Raw genomic sequence first — 17,539 nt, 5'->3', positions numbered from 1 at the left:
AAATTTTTAGGGTTTTTCAATTTCGGTGTTCCTTTTTTTGGGGGGGGGATGGTGTTTGGCATGGACATGGAGATTATATAATGAAGAATTGTGCAAAGTTTGTTTGGGTAGGCACAAAATGTTAAGATGGTTGCCATATTGCTTTTTAGGCACTCATGGTGTATTAGTGAATAACTAAAGAAAAAATAGAGTTCTGGTGAATTTAGTAGAGGCCAACATATAATCTACATTGGCTCATTTAAAGATTAAACACCTACTAGCATTTAAAGTTTAAAGATTTAAGAGATAACATATACCAACATTAAAATTTTAAAGGTTTAACATAAATTTAAAGTTTAACGGAAAACATGCATTGTGACAATGTGACACTGGAAAGTTCAGTTTATTTTGCATGTGAAGTGGTGAAGTCATGATTTAAGAGTGTTTTAGTTGTCTTTAAATCTTGGTAGAATTATAGTTGAGTTCTGGTAGGTGATCACATGCAAAGGTTTCGCAGTGTTGGGGTTGTTATAGTTGATTTGTGTTTCTATTATTTCAAATCATGATTTATAGTGTTATGGATGGTTTGTGCTTGTTGTGTTATAATTGAGTTTTAAATCATGGTTTATAGTGTTGTGGATGAGTTTTGTTATGCACATCTAATGAGTTGACTTTGTAATGTTGTAATTTTTGAAGCCATGATTTAAAAATGTTATGGATGATATAGTTGCATTGAAATTATGATTGAGTAATGTTATAATTTAGTTGTATTATGGATCCACTAACTCGAAGGTTGTTTCTCTTTGTTTTCTGTTCAAGTGGCTAAAGTCTTTTCCAATGTAAAGTTACCAAGACGTCCATAACATTTAATATTTGGACAAATATCCCTTCAGGGGAGTCAAGGTAACATGAAACAAATATATTGAATGGTTTATGGAGAATAAAAAGAATTTTGTTCGTAAAGTGCACAACTATTACTGCTTATGGCATAAAATTTTATCTCCAAGTTCAAAAATTTTAAGCAACGCTTGATCCAGGTTAGGCAGAGTCAATAAATTTTTTGAAATGGCAGAGATGCATATTTAATGGCAGCCTAGAAAAACCAAATTTTTAGGGTTTTTCAATTTGGGTGTTCCTTTTTTTTTTTTGGGGGGGGGGGGGGGAGGATGGTGTTTGGCATGGACATGGAGATTATATAACAAAGAATTGTGCAAAATTTGTTTGGGTAGGCACAAAATGTTAAGATGGTTGTCATAGTGCTTTCTAGGCGCTCATGGTGTATTAGTGAGTAATTAAAGAAAAAATAGAGTTCTCGTGAATTTAGTAGAGGCCAACACATAATCTGCATTGGCTCATTTAAAGCTTAGACACCTACTAGCACTTAAAGTTTAAAGATTTAAGAGATGACATATACCAACATTATAAGTTTAAAGGTTTAACATAAATTTAAAGTTTAAATTTTAATGGAAAACATGCATTGTGACAGTGTGACACTGGAAAGTTCAGTTTATTTTGCATGTGAAGTGGTGAAGTCATGATTTAAGAGTGTTTTAGTTGTCTTGAAATCTTGGTAGAATTATAGTTGAGTTCTAGTAGGTGATCACATGCAAAGGTTTCACAGTGTTGGGGTTGTTATAGTTGATTTATGTTTCTATTGTTTGAAATCATGATTTATAGTATTATGGATGGTTTGTGCTTGTCGTGTTATAATTGAGTTTTAAATCATGGTTTATAGTGTTGTGGATGAGTTTTGTTATGCACATGTAATGAGTTGACTTTGTCATGTTGTAATTTTTGAAGTCGTGATTTAAAAATGTTATGGATGTTATAGTTGCATTGAAATTATGATTGAGTAATATTATAATTGAGTTGTATTATGGATCCACCTATAAATTTTTAAAGGTTTTAGATACCATGTTTTTGTATTCTAAATGTTTCAGATAACATGTATTTGCATTTTAAGGGTTTAAGAGACAATATGTATTTGTATGTCGATAGTATGGTGAATTCATGATGTAATAGGAATATAGTTGAGTTATAACTTTATTAAAAAGAAAGTAAATGAATTTCAAGTTTATTAAAAAGAAAATTGTTAATATGGTAAAGTTGTTAATTTTTAAAGTCAAGATTTAGATGTAATTAAAATAATGTAATATGATAGATAAATATTTTTTTAGTTATGAATTAATATTAATAAAGTTGAGTTGTATTTAGGATTTAATAATGAAAAAAAATCATTTAAAAAAATATGATTCTAACTTTATTAAAAGAAAATAAAGGTATTGTTAACTATTAATTTTACATTTATTGAGAAAAAATATATTGTTAATGTGGTAAAGTTATTAATTTTATTAGAGGAAAATTTTGTTGGATTTTTATTAAATTAGCATAGCTATATAAATTAAATGCATAATCATTGTTAAATGTTGATAGTTGAAAAATCCATAAAAGCTTATTAAATTATTGTTGTCTTATAAATCAAATGGTCAATAAATGTAGATAAACGTTAAAGCACTTCATAATACATTTTAAGTTGTTAAAATTTAAAAAATCATAAAACTAAATAAATTGTAATTTTATTTTAAATAATAATTTTTATTAATTATAAAAAGAAAACCTATCATAACTCAATGGTCAAACCAACAATGGGGAGAGCCAAGAATGGTTACTATCTCTAAATGCAAGTCATTCATCATTGTTATTCAAGGAAAACCATGCCATTTGTAATTACTTTTCAGTGGTCCATAAGGGAGAAGTAATTACTCATTGGTGGTCCATAAGGGAGTAGTAATTACTCATTGGTGGTCCATAAGGGGGCAGACTTTCGCTCTTGCTAAATGCCTCGGGGTCTTGGGTCATTAACACACACACACACATATATATATATGAAAAAACAATAGACAACATTCTTATCCATGGAGATTTAACCCCATACATATCATAACTCAGTTGTCAAACTAATGGTAGGGATAGCCAATCGTGGTTACTATCTACAAATGCAAGTTCACTCATCGTTGTTATTCAAGAAAAACCATGCCATCTATAATTACCTGTTGGTGGTCCATAAGGGGGCAGGTTTAACATGTTTCGTCCAACGAGCTCTTAACCAAGCATAAATAAATTTAAGGCATAGCCCATAATATATATATATGAAAAACAATGGACAAGATTCTTATCTAACACCTCGCAGATGTAGTCAACATCCTTACAAATTATCTTATTATTCAATTTTCATTCTTCTAAATATTTCAACGTCATGAAAAATTTATGTTGAAGCTTCCGCTACATTTTTGGAAAAGAGTTAATAAAATATATTATTGAGGTTTTATACTAGCACATTCTTGCATTTTCATAAGGAAATATCCATTAACAAATTTTCAATTTTGTAGCAATAAAAATTCTTTTGTGACATAACAATGATGCAATATATATGTTGAATGGCTTTCTTCCAAATGGCATTCATACCATCGGACCATGTTTACAAATACTTTTTATTACAATTATTAATCCATCTACTTCCAAAGACAATAGAGATTTGATAGATTATTTGACTACATATGAATCACTGTACCCTCCACAATGTCACTTAGAATCCCCTACTAAACTTATGAAGTCTCTTTATCCTTGGGTTCATAAACCCTGTCACATCGGATGTAGATATACCATCATAAAAATCATCAATGAACCTTATATGCCAAGAATTTTTATCGGGAGAAAGGTAGAGAGCATATGCTCCAACCTCCAATGAATCCCCATGTAATATAGGAGTGTTGTTTCTGAAGCCATGAAGGGATTTTCTCCGCATTCCTTGGTTAACTTGTTGATCTATGACACTCCCTTACACAAAATACCAACACTCTTTGACTTTCCTATATCACTTCAACATGTGCTAGAGTTATGCAATGAGAAAGAAACTCATTTTTTACTATTTACAAAAATAATATTTCTTTTCTTTTACAAGTACAAAGATCAAACTTACATTTATGAAGACCGAACCTAGTTACACTTTCTTCAACACTCCCTCTTCACTAGGGAGGTATTCGTAATGGTACTTGATCATTCTCAATCTGAAGAATTTCTCATAAGAATAATTGGATTGGTAATCCCATCTGTATAGCATCATATCAACCAACATTGCCACAATGCAAGGCCTTGACTAACATCTCCATCTCTCCACGAGACCATGAGCTACAATGCTGGCAAGACCAATGATTATAGACACCTTCATCATTGTCTCTCAAGGTACATACTCACCCAGGTGTTCACTGAGTATGACCTTCTAGGACTATTATTATCTTGGGTTCCCAACCCTCAAACAATATCGATCCTCTTGCCTACTCTTATCTTGGATGCCCTACACATCCTCAAAGAGTATCAGATGCCAGATGATTACCTAATCCTTCATTATTTCTTCCCAAATGAAGACAAGAATGTTCTGTCTATCTCTCCCTCTCAATTAGGGAGGATACATCCCTCATGTGTCTACATTTATCTTCATGGCCTTCACTAAGCCTTAATTTTGTTAGTACTGGTCTAGTGCATGACACATGAAATAGAAAAACACAATTGTCACTCTTTTTTAATCAGGGGTGACCCAATCCAAGCTCCCTCTTGATCAAGGACCTATCAAAGCTCCCTCTTAACAAGGGACTCTCCTTTCTTCACCAGTAGCTTCTTCTTTGTGGGTCCTCTTATTTCTTGATCAAATTCTTTCCTTGATGTCATGAAATTTAGTTGAGCTTCTGTTATGAAACCAACTCAAGAAAAAGATAGAAAAGATAGATCAACACCTTAGAATTCAGCCTCTTCGAGGGGGCAACCTCCTTTACATTACATAAATGAGTAATTCTTCGATGATTCAAATGACAAAACCTCCTTTCTATATATAGGAGTATAAGGAGTCACAATATAACCCATCCGACCTAACTATAATAATATAAAGCCACAAAAATAACAATAGAGGGATATTATGGGGCACAGTAATAAAAATATGGGGACAATAGGGGCACAATGATATTAATAAGGGATACAACACAATAGTAATGGGGTAATCACTAGTATTATAGGGACCTATCATGCCCCTCTCCTTCAAAAAAAGGTTTGTCCTCAATGCTTGAGTAGTTCTGGATGCTTCTGTATAAAATTCTCATCCTCCCATGTGGAATCTTTAGCAGATAAGTTCTTCCACTTGATGAGATACTCCGAGATTGATCGATTTCGTAGCTGTCGAGTTCTTGTTTCTGTGACTGCTTCCGGTTCCAATATAATTTTTCCTTCCTCGTCAAGTTCTGGCAATATTGTTTGAACTGGGAGCTTGTCGCCTATAACCTTCTTTAAACATGAAACATGGAAAACTGGTTGCACTCGAGATGCTGCAGGAAGCTCCAATTTGTATGCCATAGTACCAATCTTTTGCAACACCTTGTACGGACCATAATACTTTGGTGATAATTTATTATCCTTCTTAGCTTGCTTGAGGAACATTTAATTATATGGTTGTATCCATAGGAATACCCAATCGCCTACATCAAAACTTCTTTCGCTGCGATGTTGATCTGCTTGTTGTTTCATTCTATTCTGTGCCAACACGAGGTTATCCTTTAAGAGTTGGAGGACTTGTTGTTGATGTTCAATGTGATGTTCCACTGCTTGAACCTTAGAATTTTCTCTTAAATATGATGTGATGGATGGTGGTTGATATCCATAAAGTGCCATAAATGGGGTCATTTTTGTTGTTGTATGGAAGGAAGTGTTATATCACCATTCAGCCAGAGGAAACCATTTGACCCATTGTGTCTGTTTATCATATACAAAGCAACGAAGATATCCTTCCAAACATTTGTTTACTATCTCAGTTTTCCCATCAGATTGAGGATGATAAGATGAGCTATGAGCTAAATGAGTACCAAGACAAGAAAATAATTCTGTCAAAAAATTTCCAGTGAAAATGGGATCTCTGTCACTTACAATAATATTTGGGTTTCCATGTAGCTTTTGAATTGTTTCCATAAATGCAGTAGAAACTGTATCGACTTTCAATGGATGTGATAATGCATAAAAGTGTGCATACTTGGTAAGTCTGTCAACTACCACCATGATGACACTCTTTCCCTCGGACTTGGGTAAACTTGTGATAAAATCCATTGAAACATCCTCCCAACGTTGGCTTGGAATGGATAAAGGTTGTAATAGACCCGGGGTCTTAATTGTTTCAACTTTATTTTGTTGGCAAACCAAACATTCCGCCACAAACTTTTGAATATCTGATTTAAGGCCATCCCAAAAAATTCCTTCTTACCCTTATGGTAAGTTTTTAAAAATCCTGAGTGCCCTCCTAAGGGATAAGTGTGCAATTCCATAAGAATCTTTTGTTTGAGTTGCGAATTCTTATAGAGGTATAAGCGATCTTTGTACCATAACGAATCATTTTGTCAGCTAAATGTACCAGATGTACTGGAATCTTGTTGTAACTTTCGAATAAGTGCCCACACTTCTTCATCATTCTTCCACTCCTCCCTTGCTTCATTTATCCAATCTGGTTGGATAATAGAAATGGCGCACAACAACACTTCCACATCCTCATCCTTTCTTGAGAGTGCATCTGCCACCACATTTTGCTTCCCTTTTTTGTAGATGATTTCAAAGTCATAACCCAACATCTTTGTGACCCACTTTTGTTGCTCTTCAGAGGATAATCTTTGTTCTAAAAAGTATTTAAGACTATCATGATCCGTTTTTACCTTGAAGTGTATTCCCATTAGGTAGGGTCGCCATTTCTTAAGTGCATGTAGTATTGCCAACATTTCCTTCTCATAAATAGCTTTGTGTAAAAACTTTTCCTTGATTAGACGGCTTTCAAAAGCAATGGGTCTTTCATCTTGCATTAAAACAGCACCAATTCCATTTCCTGAAGCATCACATTCCACAATAAAGGTTTTTTTGAAGTCCGATGTAGCTAAGACCGGTGCTTGGCACATTGCCTCTTTAAGATGTTCGAAGGCCTTTGTTGCTTCTGGAGTCCATGAAAATGCATCTTTCTTCAATAATGTTGTTAGAGGTGCTGCTATTCTCCCATAATTATTAACAAACTTGCGATAATACCCTGTCAACCCGAGAAATCCTCACAGATGCTTTATGGATGTGGGGATTTTCCATTCCTTAATGGCTTTAATTTTGCTAGGGTCTACCTTAACTCCCTCATGAGATACAATATGACCCAGATATTCCACCTCTTGTACTCCAAAGAAACATTTGGATCTTTTTGCATATAATTGTTTCTCCTCCAATAGTTGTAGCACCTTGTCAACATGTTCAACATGATCCTTCCAAGACATGTTGTAGATTAGTATATCATCAAAAAATACTAACACAAATTTTCTAAGGAAGGGTTTGAAAATGGAATTCATCAAACCTTGAAATGTAGAAGGTGCATTGGTAAGGCCAAAAGGCATGACCAAAAATTCATAATGACCCTCATGAGTTCTAAATGTTGTTTTTGGAATGTCTTCAGTCTTCATTCTGATTTGATGATATCCTGAACGAAGATCCAACTTGGTGAAGTAAATTGATCCATGCAATTCATCCAATAATTCATCAAATGACAGGAATAGGAAACTTATCTTTAATAGTGAGCTTGTTGAGCTCCCTATAATCCGGACACATGTGCCATGATCCATCCTTCTTGTGCACGAATACTATTGGAGCAGAAAAAGAACTTTGACTAGGTTGAATTATACTAGCCTCTAGCATTTCTGCAACCATACGTTCAATTTCACTCTTTTGGGCATAGGGATATCTGTACGGCCTGATGTTTGGAGGAACACTTCCTGAAATCAGATGAATAGCATGATCATGATCATGAATAGGTGGGAGACCTTTGTGAGTCTCAAATACCTTGGAATGATTGTCCAAGACTTTTTGGAGATCTGGAGAAATAGATGATTCCGATGTGGAAACATCTATCGAACATAATTGTGTAATTACACCTCTTTGTTCCTTTTTTAGAAGCTTTGTCATACCGTTAGAGCTTATTATCTTTCCCGTTTTCCCTGCAATACCCCTTAATTCAACTTCCTTTCCTTCCGCAGAAAATTTCATGAAAAGTTCTTGAAAATTAAAAGCTATTGTACCCAAGGATTGTAACCATTGGACTCCTAGTACAACATCAGCCCCTCCCATTGGAATGGAAAGCATTGGGCTAGTCAATACATATTCTCCCATGGATAGCTTGATATTATGGAACTTTCCAGAGAAATTTATCATTCCTCCATTTGCAATCATCACTTGACACTCTGGTGCTGGATATAGGAAGCAATTCAATTCCTTTGCTACCTTACAATGAATAAAATTGTGGGTACTTCCTAAATCAATCAACACTATTACCTTTTTCTTCTTGATTTGTCCTTCTATCTTGATGGTTTGAGGAGTGGTAATTCCAGCCAATGCATTACAAGATATAGTTGGATTCATTTCTTCTTTATCTAGGCTTTGTTCCTGGAGTATATCCTCTTCCTTTGACCTTTCTTGCTCCTTTTCTTCTTCCTCTTCACAATCTATGTAGAATAATTTCTTCTCAGTACACTTATGAACTTTAGTGTATTTGCTATCACAACTGTAACAAAGCCCTTTTGCTCTTTTTCCTTTCAATTGTTGTGGTGTCAACCTTATAGGTTGTGGAAGGTTAGGGGTAAAAACACTTCCATCTTTATAGTTGTGACTGGTATGCTTCCTGGTTGCCATAATTTTGCTTTCCATTTTTCTTGCTAACCTGAATGCCTTCTCTAATGAATCAGGTTCCCAAAGGCGAACATCATGTTGGATATTATCCTTTAAAGTCCCTATGAACACATCAATCCTATGCTCCTGTAGAATATTTTTTACCCTTATGTTCAATTTTTGGAACTCCTCAATGTGCTCCATTATTGAACCCTTTTGTTTGAGACTTATCAATTGGCTAAAAAAAGTGTTGCTTTTTGTATCCTCATAATGTGCTGTCAATTCTTCCGTAAAATTGCCCAAGTGATAATTTGTTTACGAGAGCAAAGCCATTGATGCCATACAAACTGATTTGGTTCCAAATATAAAGTTGCAATACGTACCTTTTGTGTGTTTTGCACATTATTGAGATCAAAAAATTGCTCCATTTGTAATATCCATGTTGCGGGATCCTTGCCATCAAACTTCCTCACATCGATTTTTGGAATATGGTGGGTCTTCGATCCAACATTAGAGTCTATGGAATCATGATTAACATTTCTTTCGTTCTCATCATGAGTTTCCTTTACTACCCTTTCACCATTAGTGACCATTTCTTGTAGCAACTTATTCATATTTATCTTCAATTCTTCCATGTCTGTCTTCAAATCTATCTTCAAATCGTCCATCTTAGCTTCCACGTCATTCATCTTAGCTTCTATGCCTTTCTTTAAACAATCCATCTTAGCTTCTACACCTTTCTTTAAAACTTCCATCTTAGCTTCTACATCTTTCTTTAAACCATCCATCTTAGATTCTGTTCCTTTTTGTGCAAGTGACACTTGTTGCACTTGGTCTCGTAATTTTGATATATCATGTTGCATTTCTTCCCCTTCTTCATGAGTCATGCTAGAACTTTCAGGTTGCCTACTAGGTGTTTGCATTTTCTTTCCTCGGGGCATCAATTACCAATAATAATGCTTTACTATGCCCTTTGAATTCCTTCAAACTAATTTTTCAAACCAAGCTTATGCAAAAATTTAAAAAAAACTACACACATTTTTTCACTTTGTAGGAGCCTGATATTGAATCTGTTGTATCTCTGTAATTTCGGATCATCTAGTTCTAAAATTGCGATCAGTAGTAGCCCTCTGTGTCCTCTTTCCAATGCCACCAGTCTGATCCAAATTGGATTCTCCAAGAAAGAGTTATGCACAATCTCCCACAGTGACCTCATTATAGCCTAGTTCAGTAGAGCGAACTTGTACGATGTGCCACGAGTCACTGTTTCGAATTTTGGCTCTAAAAAATATATATAAGAAACTACAGTCCATCCTCTTTCTTTACCTTCTTATGAAATTTCAATTCAATGCTCAGAAAGAAAGTTATGACGATTTTCCCCAGGTCACCTGTTTGGAATGTAATTCAGGAGTCTGCAAAAATACCAACTTCCTTAGATCATATCTCCGCAAATATAGTGCAAAAAGCTCTGAAATTCGGACCCGAGATTCAGCGCGATTTCTTCTCAAATGGGTTTTTTTTTAGCTTTTGAAACATCGCAGCAAAAAAAAAAAAAAGTTATTGCAAAAATTCCACGATGACCTATTTGGAGCATCGAAACCCTAGAATCCAAAGCTCTGATACCAAATGTTATGAAACGAGCTCAAGAAAAAGATAGAAAAGATAGACCAACGCCTTAGAATTCAGCCTCTTCGAGGGGGCAACCTCCTTTACATTACATAAATGAGTAATTCTTCGATGATTCAAATGAAAAAACCTCCTTTCTATATATATATGAGTCTAAGGAGTCACAATATAACCCAGTCGACCTAACAATAATAATATAAAGCCACAAAAATAACAATAGAGGGATTCTATGGGGCACAGTAATAAAAATATGGGGACAATAGGGGCACAATGATATTAATAAGGGATACAATTACAATAGTAATGGGGTAATCACTAGTATTATAGGGACCTATCAACTTCTTCCTTGTAGAGCATCAGCCATCGATCATTTTCATTCTTGGTTTTTCATGTCATTCCTTTCTTCATGGAAATTGGTCTCCTTGATACATAGCTAGAACATTCGTCATGTGGCTACTTCTCCCTCATCATGTTTCTTTCAGGGGTTTCCATCCACCACATGAATGCTAGTTGTACTTGTACTTAAAATTCTTGTTCCAGTAGCCCTGCATGAACTCATCCAAATATTATTCAAGAAATCATAACATTAAATCAAATTGTACCTTTCAAGATTTCTCTTCATCATGACATATTTCTGTAAGTATCAGCATCCTTTATACATGTTGACACGTCCCCTAGAGATATCCATTGTCAAGGGTATTCATCTTGTCAGACTTTTATCAGAGTCTCCATATCCTTCCGGGAGATTTCCTAGTCAAGTTTTCTTGGTCTTTTGGATGTTGACCGCCTTCATCATGGTTTCATATCTCACTATCTCTTCCTTCCTTGTACATTCCTTTCCCAGGAGCTTTCAATCAGAGTTTCTTAATTGTAGTCAACCACCTCATAATTCATATGAGGACATATTATGTTGATTTCATCTTAGTGTGACATTATGCCTTCCTGCATCCTTTTAGAGGAGGAGATCCGTTTTCTCTTGATCATTCTTCTTAAGATATAAGTAATGATCCATGTTATTTGCAACCAAACGATGTGCTTTTATACTATTAAACACAAGCATACATACCTCATTTTACCTTTAGGTCATTTAGGATTCTTCCAGCAGCTTCCTTGATTAAAAAGATCTTCAATCCCTTGATATGCTTCATTTCTCATGTCATCACACCATCATCCCAGGAATTCCATAAGTTAGAGTTCCTGATGAAACACTTGCTTCTTTTATAGATTAGTGAACCCTCCAATGAGGATTCCATTAGAGAACCTTTACGATATTGCATATCCCTATCTGGCAGATGTTTCCTTTTTATATGATGAGCCTTGTCTTGGATGACTTCTTCCTTTCCTTCAATGTCTAATGAGATTCCCAAGAGCTATATCCTTTATTTTTTACTACCGTGGATTTTTGTTCTTCATGATTCCCATGGTAATGTCATGAGATCTTGTTTCTAATGCTTTCATGATGCCATAATGCATCTTATTATCATGGTCATATATATAACATAATATTTAGTAGATTATGATATGACCCTTTTGTGAGGGATATCATCTCGATCATAGTAGAGATTTGTTACTCCCTCTTTCCTTGGCCCTTTCCTTCAGCTTCCTCCATCTTTCTGGTGATATGAGTTTTTTTCAAAAATATTTCCATAGCATTGAATCTTAGATATATTATTATGTCTTGTTTGAGGACCAAACTTCCCTTTCCTTTATGCACATGTTTGAGTCCTTTTAACCTTCAATACTTTTGCCATCATCTTGTCTTTCTCTATCTAGCATAGAGACCACAAATTGTTGAATGAGGTAACTTTCTTGTCCATGGACAATTGTTACCTTTCCTATCAGTTAAAACAATTATTATTATATTCATCTCTAAATTGAGATCTTATGAAGACATTCCTTCATTCTTAGATACCTTAAATCAGGTCTAAGCGATATGACCTTCTTCACTGCATTTTAGAGAGTATATCTTATAGCCTTTCATATCTCTCTTTTATGTCACCTCCCCTACTACATAGGGATGAGAGGACCTGAGACTGATTTCATATGACTTCTCTTCTGGGGACTATATCTATCCTCCTTTCTTATGCAAGGAATCTTGATGACCCAACCGATTTATAGATCTCCTTGCAAACATGAAGTCATTTAACCAAACTTGATTATAGAATGAAAAGGTACTTACTTGACACGTGAATATGAACTCTTCCACTTGATCACTTTGATGATGGATGAAGAAGATGTATTAGGACTTATTCTTGGATGATCTTCTTTTAAATGAGAGAGCCTTTCCTCAATAGAAAACGTTGCTCCTTTTGTTGGGGATGATTTGCTACTTCCTCGAATGATCTTCTTCTAGGGCAAGGAGATGATCCTTGCTTGTTTTTATAACATTGAAGATGACAATTCCTTCTTGCCTTCAATATGATTTTCCTTCTTTTGTATTGTAGATCAGGACTGCTTCTAGGGTTTCATCCTTTTCCAAGATGATGTGATCATCGTTTTTGAGGTCCTTTGAGCTACATTGCTTTGTAGACATCTTAATGAGAGTCTTGGTGGACTTTCGATGATGACTATGGAGACAAAAGCTCTTGTTGTTTCAAACTACTTCTTTGATCTAGGTTTTGATCCTTCAATGTAGATCTTGATCCTTTTTCTTTGATAGCCTTCAACCTACTTTGATGTCCTTCTTGAAGCTTGATCCTTGAATGTCTCTTTGTTTCCCTTCCTTTGACTTCAACACCTTAGCTCTGCTTCCATGTTGAAGAATCTAGGGAAAATGAAGTTAATAAGATTCTTCTAGTCATGATAACTATTTGTGAGGTGTTTTTAACTTTTTCTTATTAGCATAATCTTCTCTTTGATATTATTAGAGTGTGTCTTCTTAGTTCATCAAATAGCTACCAAAACAAAGAGACAAGGACACAAGATGTTGGATTTCTGCCAGGGCCAAAACCTCTCACTCTTTGAGAGGAAAACCCACACAAAATTCTTCTTATAGAGATTTCAATTAACGAATACTAAGACCATTACCCTTGACCTATTAGGCCACTCCAAGACCAAGACACCAATCCTCTTCTTTGTCATTGTTGAGATCGTTATCATCAATGTTGCTTCACTGAGGTCATCATTACTGCACCTTTATTGAGATATTCATCATAACAATGAGATCATTACTGCTGCACCATAGCTCCATCTTCACTTAGATGATTGTTGCACTCTCACTGAGATCATGACTATGTCAACAAGGTATTTGTACTAATATATGTATGTATATACATATGAAATCTGCACTGATATCTTGTCTTCATCAAGATTATGTCTGAGACCATGGTTGCCACTGTGCCAAGATTATCACTATGCCTGGTATGTCGAGAGTGTATAATAGTGAGGTCACAATCATGCCGAGGTTGTAACTATGTCTAGAGAGTAATGTTGAGTGTGTATGACTAAGAGTTCCTTGCACCAAGATCTTCATCACCAATTATGTCGAGATTGTTTATACTGAGATAGTGATCATGATGACCATCCGAGAAACATAGAACCATTGTACTCATCCGAGATTTTAGAGGAATCTGAGTTTCCTGCACTTCATTGTACCCATCGAAAATTATAGAGGAATCTAAGATTTTCTCCTGTTCTTTTGTGCAGACCCTAACTGGGTATATATAGTAGTTTTTCCTCCATATTTAGCCAACTTGACAGTGTGAACCGATGTGTCTCCTTATGACTGCTTTTAATTTGATTTGCAGGCTGACATGACGAAGAGGATTGTGCTTGTCATTTTGGAGGGCTTCTTGACATTGTTTATGACTCAAATACATTTGATATATGCCCAAGAAGGGTTCTTCAACATTTTCTTTGACTCTTTGACTTTCATATAGCACTTCAACATGTGCTAGACCTATGCAATGAGCAAGAAACTCATTTTTACAATTTACAAAAATAATATTTATTTTCTTTTACAAGTACAAAGATCAAAATTACATTTATGAAGATCGAACCTAGTTACACTTTCTTCAACAAAATCCATGATAGACATTTTGTCAAACATATGATAAACATGAAAGCTACAGTCATGAATACATATTTGATCATAAACTTCTGAATTCCATCTAAGAATCACCACGAAGGCTCCAATTCCTCTCTAGCTAGTTGCAATAACACTTGTTAGTCCATGCATTCATTAACCATCCAATAACTTAACAAAACATGTCAATATCCATAGATAGAATACATCATATAACCACAACAAAAACCATGGAAAATCAACCATATAATCACCATAACAATCAATACAATTTCTCATAGATCGCAACAGGAAAATATCTCATATTAACATATGAAAATGCCTACCAAGTTAGGGACTTCCACATACCACTCGACCATAGATTGGGCTGAACCAAATCTATCTTTCATCCAATCACCCTCACGCCATATTCTAAGCATGAATGTGGGATCATAAGGATTAAACTAAAACAAAACCAACTAGAGCTTCTAGAGGCCAACCCACCTCAACCCTCAACAATAGTGATCTCACCTATACGGTCCAAAAATCACTAACATCAACCAGACCAATCTCTACCCAAGTTGTACAGGGCTTAAGGAATTAGTAATTCAACCCATAGCTAAATCAGGGCTCCAGATCGTTTTTTCCAACCCACTACTTGAAGGACTAATAACTCAACCGTCAAGGTTCCAGAGTGTTTGTCCCAACCTGTAGGCTTTAGAAACTAGTAACTCGACCCAAGTTGTTCCAGGGCTCTAGAGCGCTTGTTCCAACCTACGGTCATAGGGAACCTAAGAACCAATTAGAAAAACAAGTGGGAAACCCACAATACCATGGTTATCTAGGAAATGGAAGGGCAAGGTTGAAACCATTGTTAATCCAAACAAATATCCATGCCAATGACAACACATAACCAAGGAACCACATGCATATACCACGCATCCAAAATCGTCAAGGAGATCACACATGCAACTTGTTACCTGCAAAGTAAGATCGTTCTAGCTATTGATCCAACTTTCTTCTTGTGCTTCCTTACTTTGCTTGCTTTCTTTCTCCAAATCCAAGTGAATGTTGGAATTCTCTAAGTGTGCAAGAGTATGAGAGAATGAGAGAATGAAAGGAGAGCTCAACTCAAAACTATCAAAAAGTTGTCCAAAAACTAGCAATTGATTCGATGATGTCTTTTTATCATTAATCTCTCTTTTTTCTTCATTTTCCTTCATTTTTCATCTAATTTCCCTTACATGCAAATTTGTGTCTCTTTACCTTTTTCTTCTCTTGTTTCGCTTTATTTCTCATAATAAAATGCTAATTATTGCATCTTTGCCTTTGTCGATTCCTTTTCCAAGTTCCATTGCCATTAATTAATCCACAAGCGATGCCCACTATAGTATTTTCCCAACATTCAGCTTGGAATACGTGTCCCATAATCTTGGTTTTATTTTATTTACATGGAAATTCAACGAGGGGTTGTCACAAACCCCTCCCCCTTGGGGGAACACCATCCTTAGTGTTCAATGACACTTATAACCAATAAAACATGTTGCCCATGGAGATTTATAACACAACTCGATGCAACATTTACATCATTCCAAACTGTTGAAAACATGAACAATATATTGCTTATTGGAGCTTTATAACACAGCTCAAGTGACAATATTTAGAACATACTGCTTATTGGAGCTTTATAACACAACTCATTATAGTATATACAATACATATATAAATATATAAATATAACCAAAACACATAAACCAAACACATCTACTCAATTGGAAAATAAATAAGGATACAAAGTTTTCATTTGATTAGTCATCTCTCATGTAGCTTCATCAGGCCCAAAGTGCTTCCACTACACTTTAACTTGCTCTATTGCTTGGTTCCAGAGCATGAGTTTTTTTTGTTGCAAAATGCACTGAGGTTCTGACTAGAACTCTCCCTTTGGTTCCACATGTAATACAATCCAATCAAACACATGATCAACATCCTAAACATATCTCTTAAGTAATGAAACATGGAAAAGATCATGGACTTTCAATGTTGGCGGCAGTGCAAGTCAGTAGGCCACTGATCCAATCCTCTCAAGGATCTCAAAAGGACCACAATACCAAGGTGCCAGCTTGGCACATGACCCAATCCTTAAGGAGCTCCTCTTGGGCTTGATGTGCAAGTACACATGCTCCCCAACTTGAAACTCCTTGAATTCTCTATGTTGATCTGCATAACTCTTCTACATGTCCTATGTTGCCTTTAAATTAATTTTAATAACCTACATCTCTTGCCCCATCTCATCCAACATATTTTTCCCAATCAACACCCTATTCACTTGATCACTCTAGCTGATAGGAGTATTACAACTCCACCCATAAAGAGCCTTAAATGGACTCATCCTCAAGGACTCTTGATACCCATTGTTATAAGCAAAATCCACCAGTGGAAGGTACTCCTCCCACTTCCATTGTTGATGCATGACATACATACTCAACATGCCCTCAAGAATCTTGTTCACCCTCTCTATCTATCCATATGTATGTGGATGATAAGTTGTATTGAAATCTAACTCTATCCCCAAGCCTATGAACAACTCCTTCCAAAACTTGGAAGTGAACTTGACATCTTTGTCTGATATGATCTTCTTAGGAACACCATGAAATCTCATTATCTTCCTCATGAAGATCTGAGCTACCTCACTAGCTGAATCAGTAGACTTCACTGTAATGAAGTGAGTTGCCTTACTCAACCTGACAACCACAAACATGATGGAATAATTATGTCTCGATGTCCTCGGAAAACTTGTAATGAAGTCCATGGAAATGACCACCCATTTCCAATCTAGAATCAGAATAGGCTACAACAAACCAGTTGAATGCTTAAAATTTTCTTTCACCTGCTGACAGTCCAAGCATCTCGCAACAAAATCAACGACCTCTTTCTTCAAGTTCAGCCAATGATAGAACTTCTTAACTATTGTCAAAGTCTTCTGATATCCTGGGTGACCTGAATATGGCTTGACATGAAACTCCCTCAAGATAAGCTTCTTGAGCTCATATCAATCTTTGAGAATATTGTTTCTCCCTTCAACTAATCAAACAAGTCATCAATCTGAGGCAATGGATACTTATCCTTGATAGTCACCTTGTTCAATTGTCTGTAATCAATGTATAATCTAAGAGTATTGTCCTTCTTATTTACAAACAATACAAGTGTACCCCAAAG

This window comes from Pinus tabuliformis, chromosome 2_1, assembly GCF_031772625.1.
Source record: "Pinus tabuliformis cultivar Carrire ecotype Pingquan chromosome 2_1, CPIR1, whole genome shotgun sequence".
In the NCBI taxonomy this organism is placed as follows: Eukaryota; Viridiplantae; Streptophyta; class Pinopsida; order Pinales; family Pinaceae; genus Pinus; species Pinus tabuliformis.
This window is presented reverse-complemented; position numbering follows the sequence as displayed.